This window comes from Triticum dicoccoides, chromosome 7A (genome assembly GCF_002162155.2).
Source record: "Triticum dicoccoides isolate Atlit2015 ecotype Zavitan chromosome 7A, WEW_v2.0, whole genome shotgun sequence".
NCBI lineage: Eukaryota > Viridiplantae > Streptophyta > Magnoliopsida > Poales > Poaceae > Triticum > Triticum dicoccoides.
The window spans coordinates 68,955,588-68,965,143 of record NC_041392.1 but is presented as its reverse complement, the minus strand read 5'-3'; the positions used below and the strand labels follow the sequence as shown (position 1 = coordinate 68,965,143).

The 9,556-nt window shown below is 42.4% G+C and overlaps 1 long non-coding RNA gene across 1 annotated transcript; it reads right to left on the bottom strand.

The window, feature by feature from the left end:
* Positions 1-7,076: 7,076 nt before the first annotated feature.
* Positions 7,077-9,556, bottom strand: LOC119332699. Its single transcript, XR_005161102.1, has 4 exons — positions 9,454-9,556; positions 9,004-9,042; positions 7,696-8,237; positions 7,077-7,490 (listed from the first exon to the last, which is right to left on the bottom strand). It is a non-coding gene; the product is annotated as an uncharacterized LOC119332699 (long non-coding RNA).

Below are 9,556 nucleotides of genomic sequence, written 5' to 3'. Positions count from 1 at the left end.
CGGTTTTTGCAAAATTTTAGTTATGTGGTTAACCATTTTTAGCAAATAATGTTAGCCACCTACGTCCACAAAATAGGCGACGATTCTTGATAATAGATTAAGTTTCGGGGTGTGTGAAACAAGAGACTTAATTAAAAATCTCTAGCCCCACACTAAACTTCGCCAATTCGAATGACCCCCTAGAAGATCATCCATCTTTGGCACCCTCTTGTGTACGCGACAGTTCACTATTCTCAACTATGGTGAAGCCCAAGGAACTGTTAGCAGATCATTGACAACCAGAGCTGATCGATTGCCAGAACCTTGTAAGAAGCGATGTCGTTGATGAATTGAACTGAAGCAACACTCGAGGGAAGCATAACAAGAACATCAACCCTCACAATCACATGTGCATCTACTCATAAAACCGCTCTGATACCACTGTTGGGAAACGTAGTAGAAAACAAAAAATTCCACGCCTACGATCAACCAAGATCAATATGAAGATACATAACAGGTTGGAATCATGATCGTTACCGTCACCGAGTTGCAGCAGAAGAAGAACGTGCCGGTGTAGATCTTACTTGGAGTCCCTCGAACCATAGATGAACGATCCCTCATACCGCCCACGAATAGTCTCCCTCGAACCAAAGACCGAAAGCACGGCCTCTCTACTTGGTTGCAAGCATGCAGCCTTCACGATCCAGCAGCGCTTCACCATCCAGAGCGTCACCGTCGCCAGAGAATTCGAGGGAGGAGATTAGAACCATATTGTACTTCTAATTATGAGGACAAGAGGATTAGCCGTGCTCTAATTAGTCAACTAGAACCAACTAGAACATGAACTAGAAGAACTAGAGGAGGCTCGAAAAATTGTGTATAGAAAAGGGCCAATACCTCAAGTATATATAGGTTAGGAGAAGAGGAGGGTGAGCCACAAGAGGGACAGAAAGTCCCCTCCCTTGGCCGGCCAAGGAGGAGGAGTACTCCCCTTCCAATTCGGCCTCCCTCTCCCCTTTCCATGGGGAGAAGGGGGCCTCCCCTATTGGGCCCGAGTGGCCCAAGTGGTCTTCCACCACTTGGCCTTTTAAGACATGTTGATATTTAAATTAAATATAAAATTTTCTAAATACCTCTAGACCGTTTCATGTATATTTTAACACCTCTGGAAACATTTTCCACATATACAATTTATCGGTAATACCCAGTATTACCAGATATTCTCCCCAACCCTTCCGGTGACCCTGAAACGCTTCCGGATCCTCTCCAAACTATTCTAAATATTCATGAAACAATTCCACAAATATATTCGCATGACTCCCATCCTATTAACACTCATTAGATCATTATTGCCTTAAGCTTGTGAACCAGTAGGTTCGTAACTCATATACATGAAAGAAACTGTTCGTTCAATGACCGGCAAGGGGGCCGTGGATGTCCATATTGGTACCTATGAGCAGACCAATGATATTCGAGTGGACCTTTGGTTATCATGTGATGTTCACTTTGCTTCGTGATACTTCAAAAAACTTGAGATGCATCAGTATCCTCTCGAGTCATCACTATGCTCCCTATACCGGAATCCTCACTACCAGTTTTGTTCTTCTTTCTTGTTATTGTGTTCCGGCATCCCCGTGACGAGGTCACATGTGTTTGGCTAGACAATGATTGATGTCGTCACACCGAGAGGGCCCTAAGAATATATCTCCATCGTCGGAGGAGAAAATCCCACTCTTGAGCCATCATCCACTTGTCAAACTTTCTGATGAACCTGTAAGTTGTCGTTATGATCACCGTGTTACACATGACATTAGAGAAACCCCAACGCCCATCGTACAGTAAGAATTGACAACGATACTCTCATGGTCTAAGGAGAAACATCACATGTTAACACTCTCTATTATTACAACTGAATGCAGATGATATTAATTCAATTCACAACAAACAAATTTGGGTCGATTCAATATGATCGTTCTTCCAATGTCAAAACCTCAAAGTTGTTTTAGGACTATCGTTTAACACTTTAAACTATATCCTAAGATCCGGAAAAGGTAATCACCAACAACACTTGAGCTAACCATAGAGGCAAGACTAGGAACATTTTATTTAATCGTTTATTGTTCCACACATGCATATGAGTCTTCCACAGAATCGCATATCCTAGGATCATATAAGTTATAGCATAGAATATAAATGCTATAATTATGAATATGGAAATATAATAATACAAATATTATTGCATCTGGGGAATATTTCCAACAATGGATGAATGAGATGAGTTTTGTGTTGACGGAGGCGACGGCTATGGTTGAGTATGATATATATGGAGCCTCCCTAGCCTCCTCTCTTAATAGGATTTATCCAAGGGCTCAAGATGAGCCTTATCCTCCCCCAGTCTCTTCTTTACGAGCCAAGGATCTCATGGGATCGAACAGGGACAAAAACCAGTGAAGAATCTCATCTTGAAGGGCAACATTCGGAGTTTCCTACATGTCAAACGACCGCCAAAACGATCACGCGTGCTTGCATGGAAGTCCGTCTTTTGGTCGAACCTTCTCTGGTAAAATGGTTGCCAATTCTTCATACGAACTCGGAATTTGACATTCTTTGGCTCATTGGATCCGTATGAACGACGCTAATCCATTTCTGGTCTTAGATATTGATTTGGAGAACTTTGTAAACAATGACTTTTCCAACCTTTGAAATGGCCAAGTCTAACACTTGGCTGACTCTGTATCGAACCCATCATTGGTCCTTTCATCGTTCTTGGTCCTAGGCTGCTCTGAAACACCTATAGACACAAGAAAACAAGGAAAACTAATAAAACCCGATAAAGTACTGAATGTGCAATGCTCGCAATGATAAGTGCAAAAACCGGTAATCCTACATAATGGACAACTATTTGGTTCAATGGGACATGATATATGAAGAGAACATGCAACAAATGAATTCTAAAAATGCATTAAATATAGCGCCATCAACCTCCCCACGCTTAAACCTTGCTCGTCCTCGATTAACAAGGTTGACTACCAAAAGCTCAATGCTACCAACTCTAAAGCATAGATTGAACCAAACCCCAAAAGTGTTATCCATGTTTATCATGCAAGCATGCAAAAGTTAACCAGCAAGGGAGTAATACAAGTTATCCTCCTGGTTCCATTGCCGTAGAGGTCAAGAAAGAGGAAAATATTTTTTGGATCCCAAATTCCCATTGCCAAAGTTTAGAGAGAAGGTCAAAATTATGTTATGAACACAACAATGACTATCAAAGACAAAATAAATCTTACATTAGCGATTGCTTCAAAAACACCAACCCGAGGCATACCAGTAGCAAGATCATCTGTTTGCATTATTCAACCACTCAACTACCTACGCAACACTGAGCGCAAGCCTATGCCTCGCACTTAAGATAAAGATAGAAAATGTTTGGGGTTTGAAGAAGTCAAAAAAAAGTCTTGCATCAACGCAGCTAGCCATTAGGCAATGGAGAAGGCCCTATGATCGGTGTCAACACAAGGAGTAGTGATCGACATGCAACTAGGATGCACATAGAGCTGTGAATATATGAAAGCTCTCCTATGGACTAAGTGGGGGTGCATCCAACTTGCTTGCTCATGAAGACCTCGAGCTTTTGAGGATGCTCGTCATTGGAATGTACAAGCCAAGTTCTATAATTTAGATTCCCCACTAGTATGAAACATGAAGCTCATGTAATTGTCTACTTTAAAATGCATGAACTGGTGCTACTTTGAAGCACAAGTGTATAATAGGATAATGGTGTCAATCCTTGTCTCTTCCTCTCCTTTTTATTTTCCTTTTTTCTTTTCTTCCCTTTTTTTGTTCTTTTTTCTTCTTCCTTTTTTTGTGGCACCTCTGTGGTGCATCTTTAATGCAATCTGGGCGAGCGCCGAAATCACTTCCAAAGTTATTGATTCGGAAGTCTTAGCCTAAGAGCAAGGTTCAACCAATTCTAGTATAGTAAACATTATGTTGAATAGTTGAAAAGACTGAAAACTATGTCAATCAGCAGTTAGCTTGAATCTGGAACTTTCACAGTTCACCCATCAACTTATAAATTGGTAGAAGAGACTAGCTGAATTCCATAAAAAATGCTAACCTATATCAGCCTAGGTGCTAATTTACCCCCAATTAAGGCCGGAAAGGGTCCAGACGCTTGCTTCTAGGCTTTGTGGTGAACTCATTTATTGCAACATTCTAATTATATCACAATACTACAGTCTTGAATTTCATCAAGAACCTAAACCATCAATATGCTTAATAGAAAACACAACTCCGCTTCCATGAAATTAAAAAAATCTACTCTTCGGTATTTAAGTAAGAAGGACATTCTCCAAAATGAAATGATAACCATAAGATATTACCGACTAGAAAAGACATGCAACACATCTATATGGAAGGGACTAGATAGTGAAAGACTGGGATGTGCTCCTCCGGCGATGGAGAGATATTATCTAGGCCCTCCCAATGTCACGGTATCCATCATCGTCTTCCCAGACATATTGTGATTTGATCATAGGGATCCTGGAACATGGGCAAAAGAAAATGGAACAAAATCGGTAACAAGGAATCTGGCATAGTAAACAAGTTCTTGATTCATGGGGATGCCGATAAATCTCACCTCAGATTTTGCAAACATATTGCAAAGCAAAAGGTATAGCACACAATAACTACAGGTTCACTTGAATATCATTTGTGTGGGTATATGGGTTAATATTGATGTCCATGGTTCCACTATTGATCAATGATCAGACGTAGTTTGATTGCTTGTATCTGCGTTGGTAATTCCCCGAAGAGGAGAGGATGATGCAGCACAACAAAGGTAAGTATTTACCTCAGTTATGAAACTAAGGTTATCAATCTAGTAGGAGAGCCAAACAACATTATGTAAACAACACCTGCACACAAACAACAAAAACTTGCAACCCAACGCGCAAGAGGGGTTGTCAATCCCTCCTCATTATTGAGATAGATTAAATTGTATGAGATTTGATAAATAGATCTAACTAAAACACAAAATAAAATAGATAAAGAAAAAGTTCAGCAAGGTATTTTGGTTTTAATATGATAGGAAATAGACCCGGGGGGCATAGATTTCACTAGAGGCTTCTCTCGAGAAAATAGCGTACGGTGGGTAGACAAATTACTGTTGGGTAATTGACAGAAAAGCAAATAATTACGATGATATCCAAGGCAATGATCATGTATATATGCATCACGTCCAATATTAGTAGACCAACTCCTGCCTGCATCTACTACTATTACTCCACACATCGACCGCTATCCAGCATATATCTAGTGTATTAAGTTCATGGAAAAATGGAGTAATGCAATAAGAATGACATGATGTAGACATGATTTATTCATGTAGGAATAGAACCCATCTTGTTACCCTTAATAGCAATGATACATGCGTGTCATGTCTCTTTCTGTCACTGAGATTGAGCACTGTAAGATCGAACCCATCACAAAGCACCTCTTCCGATGGCAAGAAAAATCAATCTAGTTGGCCAAAACAAACCAAAGTTTTGGAGAAGAAATACGAGGCTATAAAGATCATGCATAAAATAGTTCAGCAAAGACTCAAATAATATTCATGGATAGATCTGATCATAAACTCACAATTCATCGGATCCCAACAAACACAGTGCAAAAAGTCATTACATCAAATAGATCTCCAAGAACATCAAGGAGAACATTGTATTGAAGATCAAAAAGAGAGAAGAAGCCATCTAGCTACTACCTACGTACCTGTAGGTCTGTGGTAAACTACTCACGCATCATTGGAGGGGCAAGGGTGATGATGAAGAACACCTCCGTGATCGTTGACCCCTCCGGCAGAGTGCCGGAAGAGGCCGCTAGATTGGATCTCGAGGTTTTGGAATTTGTGGCGGCTGGAATTGTGTTTCGTCGACTCCCCTAGGGTTTTTGGGATTTTAGAGTATTTATAGAGGTGGATGGAGGTGGAGAAGCTTCCCGTGGTGCCCACTACCCACTAGGGCGCGCCTGGGCCTTCTGGCACACCATGGTGCCTAGTGGGCCCCACGGGCCTCCTCCCGTGCACTTCTTTGGCTCCTAGTGTGTCTTCTGTCCAGAAAAAAAACTCCAAAAAGTTTCGTGGCATTTGGACTTCGTTTGGTATTGATATTCTGCAAAGTAAAAAATAAGCAGAAAACAACAACTGGCACTGGGCATTATGTCAATAGGTTAGTCCCAAAAAATGATATAAAGTTGCTAGTAAATGAGTATAAAACATCCAATATTGATACTTTAACAGCATGGAACAATCAAAAACTATAGATACATTGGAGATGTATCATAGTTACGGTCATGTCTATACTTCAACGAACCTATAGGGTCACACGTTTAAGGGCCATCAATCTGCTGAGTACTAGGAAAAGTTTCAAAGTGCGTCCAGAATTTCTTGGAGGGTTCTGGAATGGTTTCGGGGCCTCTAGGAATTTTTGTGAGGCACCAAGGGGTAACGCACACAAAGGACCAAGTGTTGGGAGGGGATTTCCCCATTGGGGGACAACCTTCCCAATTTCTGAGATGTGTTGGAGGGGCACATGCTTTGGGGGATAGCCCTCCCTTTTGTGTGGAAAGTGTTGGGAAGCCCCTTCCCTTTGAGGGAAGCCCCCTCCATGTGGTGCGGCTAGAGGGGGTGCACTTGGGGCGACCCACCTTTTTGTGGGGCAATGTTTGGTAGTCCCCCCTTTGGGGACATCCCCTCCCCTTTTTGTGGGACATAGTTGGTGGGGGTACCCCCTTGTTGGGATGCCTCCTTCCACCCCACCCTCCCCTCTCCATATATAAATAGAGGAGGAGGGAAACCACAATTGACACACAAGTTTCATACTTGAGCTCTCACATTTTGGCACGGAATGATCTTCCTATTCTCCCTCTCGCTCTCCACAAAATAGTTTCGTAGTGCCGCAAGGCTGCCTAGTCTCTGGTGGCGTTAGTTCTAGGAGGCGAAGCATTGCTAGGTTGGTGATATTATTATGTGTGTGACCCAGTAGAGAGATCGTACGTTCCTTCTTCTGTTCGAAGGAGGAATTTTTTTTGGTTGGGAGGTTGTAAAATCCTAGTCGTGGGAATCTACACTGACGATAATCACCACCTGTTCTTCCACTATGCTCCAAGTTGGTAAAAATCAGATCTAACCTTCTATGCATTTTCATAGTGGTCCTGGCCTAGTTCGCAGGACATTTTTTGTTTTCTGCCATGTTACCCTACAAATTACGAACAGATGACTAGATTTCATAGTCTTGCAAGTCCAGACCAAACTAGAGTTCAATTCTGCTAAGAACACATATATAATGAAAATTCCAAATCAAACTAGAGTTCAATCATACTGCAGTATATTTATAATGTAATGGCACTAGCCTTAGTACTGCTAGTACCACATTCATGAACAAGTTCAACGTTATTTGCCACCCGCCGCTTGTTGATGCCACCAGTAGCACAACCCGTTGTCCCCCAAAGATCCACTGTGGGTATAAAAATAAAACAATGTTAGAAAGGAAAAACTTAAAGATTGCACGCATAGCTAAACCTATCCTGGTATTGGGCACATAGTTGTTTAAGCTACTAGCTATACAGAGGAAATTCATCATCTCTAGTTCTAACTTAGGAAAATTATCATCTATGGATCTAAGTTAGGAGATTAAAACTTAGCTCAATTGGCACAAATACCTGTTCAAGTGGATGGCAAGGCGACTGCTGAAGGTGGAGTAGAGTCCCGTGGTGGTGGGGGAATTCTCGGTGGCATTATCCCCATGACACATCCCCATCGGGCTCTTTGAATCATGATTCGAGATTTCACCTCTTCCAATGCCCATTCGAGGACCAATTCCGGTCTACTCTGAGTCGGCATCCGAGAGCGCTCTTCATTTGAGGTCTCTGAGAAGATGACGTCTGCTACATTCCTCAATCCTCTATCCACACACCTTTTGTGCATCGATACGTCCACCTGAAAGCCAGGGTTATCTCGTGCGATAGCCTCCTTCTCCATCAACTCCCGCATGCACTTCATCCAGCATAATACCACGTCGTCAATCCTTTTTGCCCGCACTAGCCACATCCTCCGTCGCCGCCTCTCCAATTTGTCTGGCGCCATCGATCGAGGAGGCCCCTGAGGCTCCTTTCGCAGGCCTCAGAACAACGAGGGCAGGGCTAGAGTGGAGGATGATGGTGTGGTATGGGAGGCCTAACGATGACTAGGAGCTATGGAATCCCTGTAAAAAAAGTACATTAGTACAAAAAAATGTCGGAAACTATTGATCTATATTTGACACCTCCTTGCTACTACATTAGTACCTAAAAATCAACAGTGGGTCTTCTAGACAACATTTGAGAACATGATATTTTACATACTAGCTTATCCAATTTTAACATTTGAGAACATCTCATCTCACGGAGAGAAGAGGCTGACGGCTTAAAAAGGTTAAAAATCGACGGAAAAAAACAGCATGACCTTTCCTAAAACATTAAACATGTTGATTGCTAGAAATCCGGCAAACTAGAAATTAATCAGTGTTTCATCAAAATGTTGGCACTCATTCTTGAATCCTTGCAAATTTTGAAAGTGGAAGAATTGGAGGTTGTGGTATTAAATTGCTTTCAATTCCATTTCATCCAAGAAACTGTAATGGACATGAATACGAATTTGATTGTTTGGGTGTTTACTAAACTCAATCAGGGAACTTTACCGAGGTTTCAATACAGAATCATGTTTGGCACACACAAACAAGCATTTATTATGACTTGACAAAGTTTATTCACCAACACACTATGCATTCATCCAATCTATACATTAGGAGCACACAACAACAATCACCATATCACATATTGCAAAATTCATCATCTCACTTCACAAGAAAAGGCGTGCATCATTAAATTTATACATGGGCATTACACAACAATAGCAATTTACCATCTCATTTTACAAGAAAAGCTTTTACAGTACACCATCATGTCACATAAACCAGAATTTGTTCTCACCTTAAATCTGCCTCGCGGTGATCCAATCTTCAACCAAATCTACATCAGGAAACGAGGGTTAGAAAAAATCTGCCAAACATAATGGACCATAAGAGGAGGTGTGGAAGGGGAAGATAGGAGGTGGCTCGGTGGGGAGGGGGCAAAGGAAGAAGAAGAAAAGGGGATCTGGCAATAGAGGAGAAAGTGGTTTGGTTGGGAAGGGATGGAGGAGGAGGTGGTTCAATGGGGAAGGGGTGGACCAAGAAGTGGTCCGGTGGCATGGGGAGGCGACGCTAGAGCAGGGTTAAGGGAATTGGATCGGTGGTGGATAGGAAGCTCCATGCCATGGCGGCCCTGGTGGAGGCGAGATCTTGTAATAGAGGTGATGGGGCGCCAAGAGAGTTGGGGAAGGAGATGCAGCGACGAGGATGTTGGTGCCTTCGTAGGAGGACGAGGAGGGGGAGCTCTCACCTAGGGCCGTCGTCGATGTCCTCCCTTGGCCGCCGCCTCTGCTTTCCAGGTCAGGCTGCTGGGAAAGGGGGTTTCCCTCTTACCTAGACGAGCAAGGGGGGTG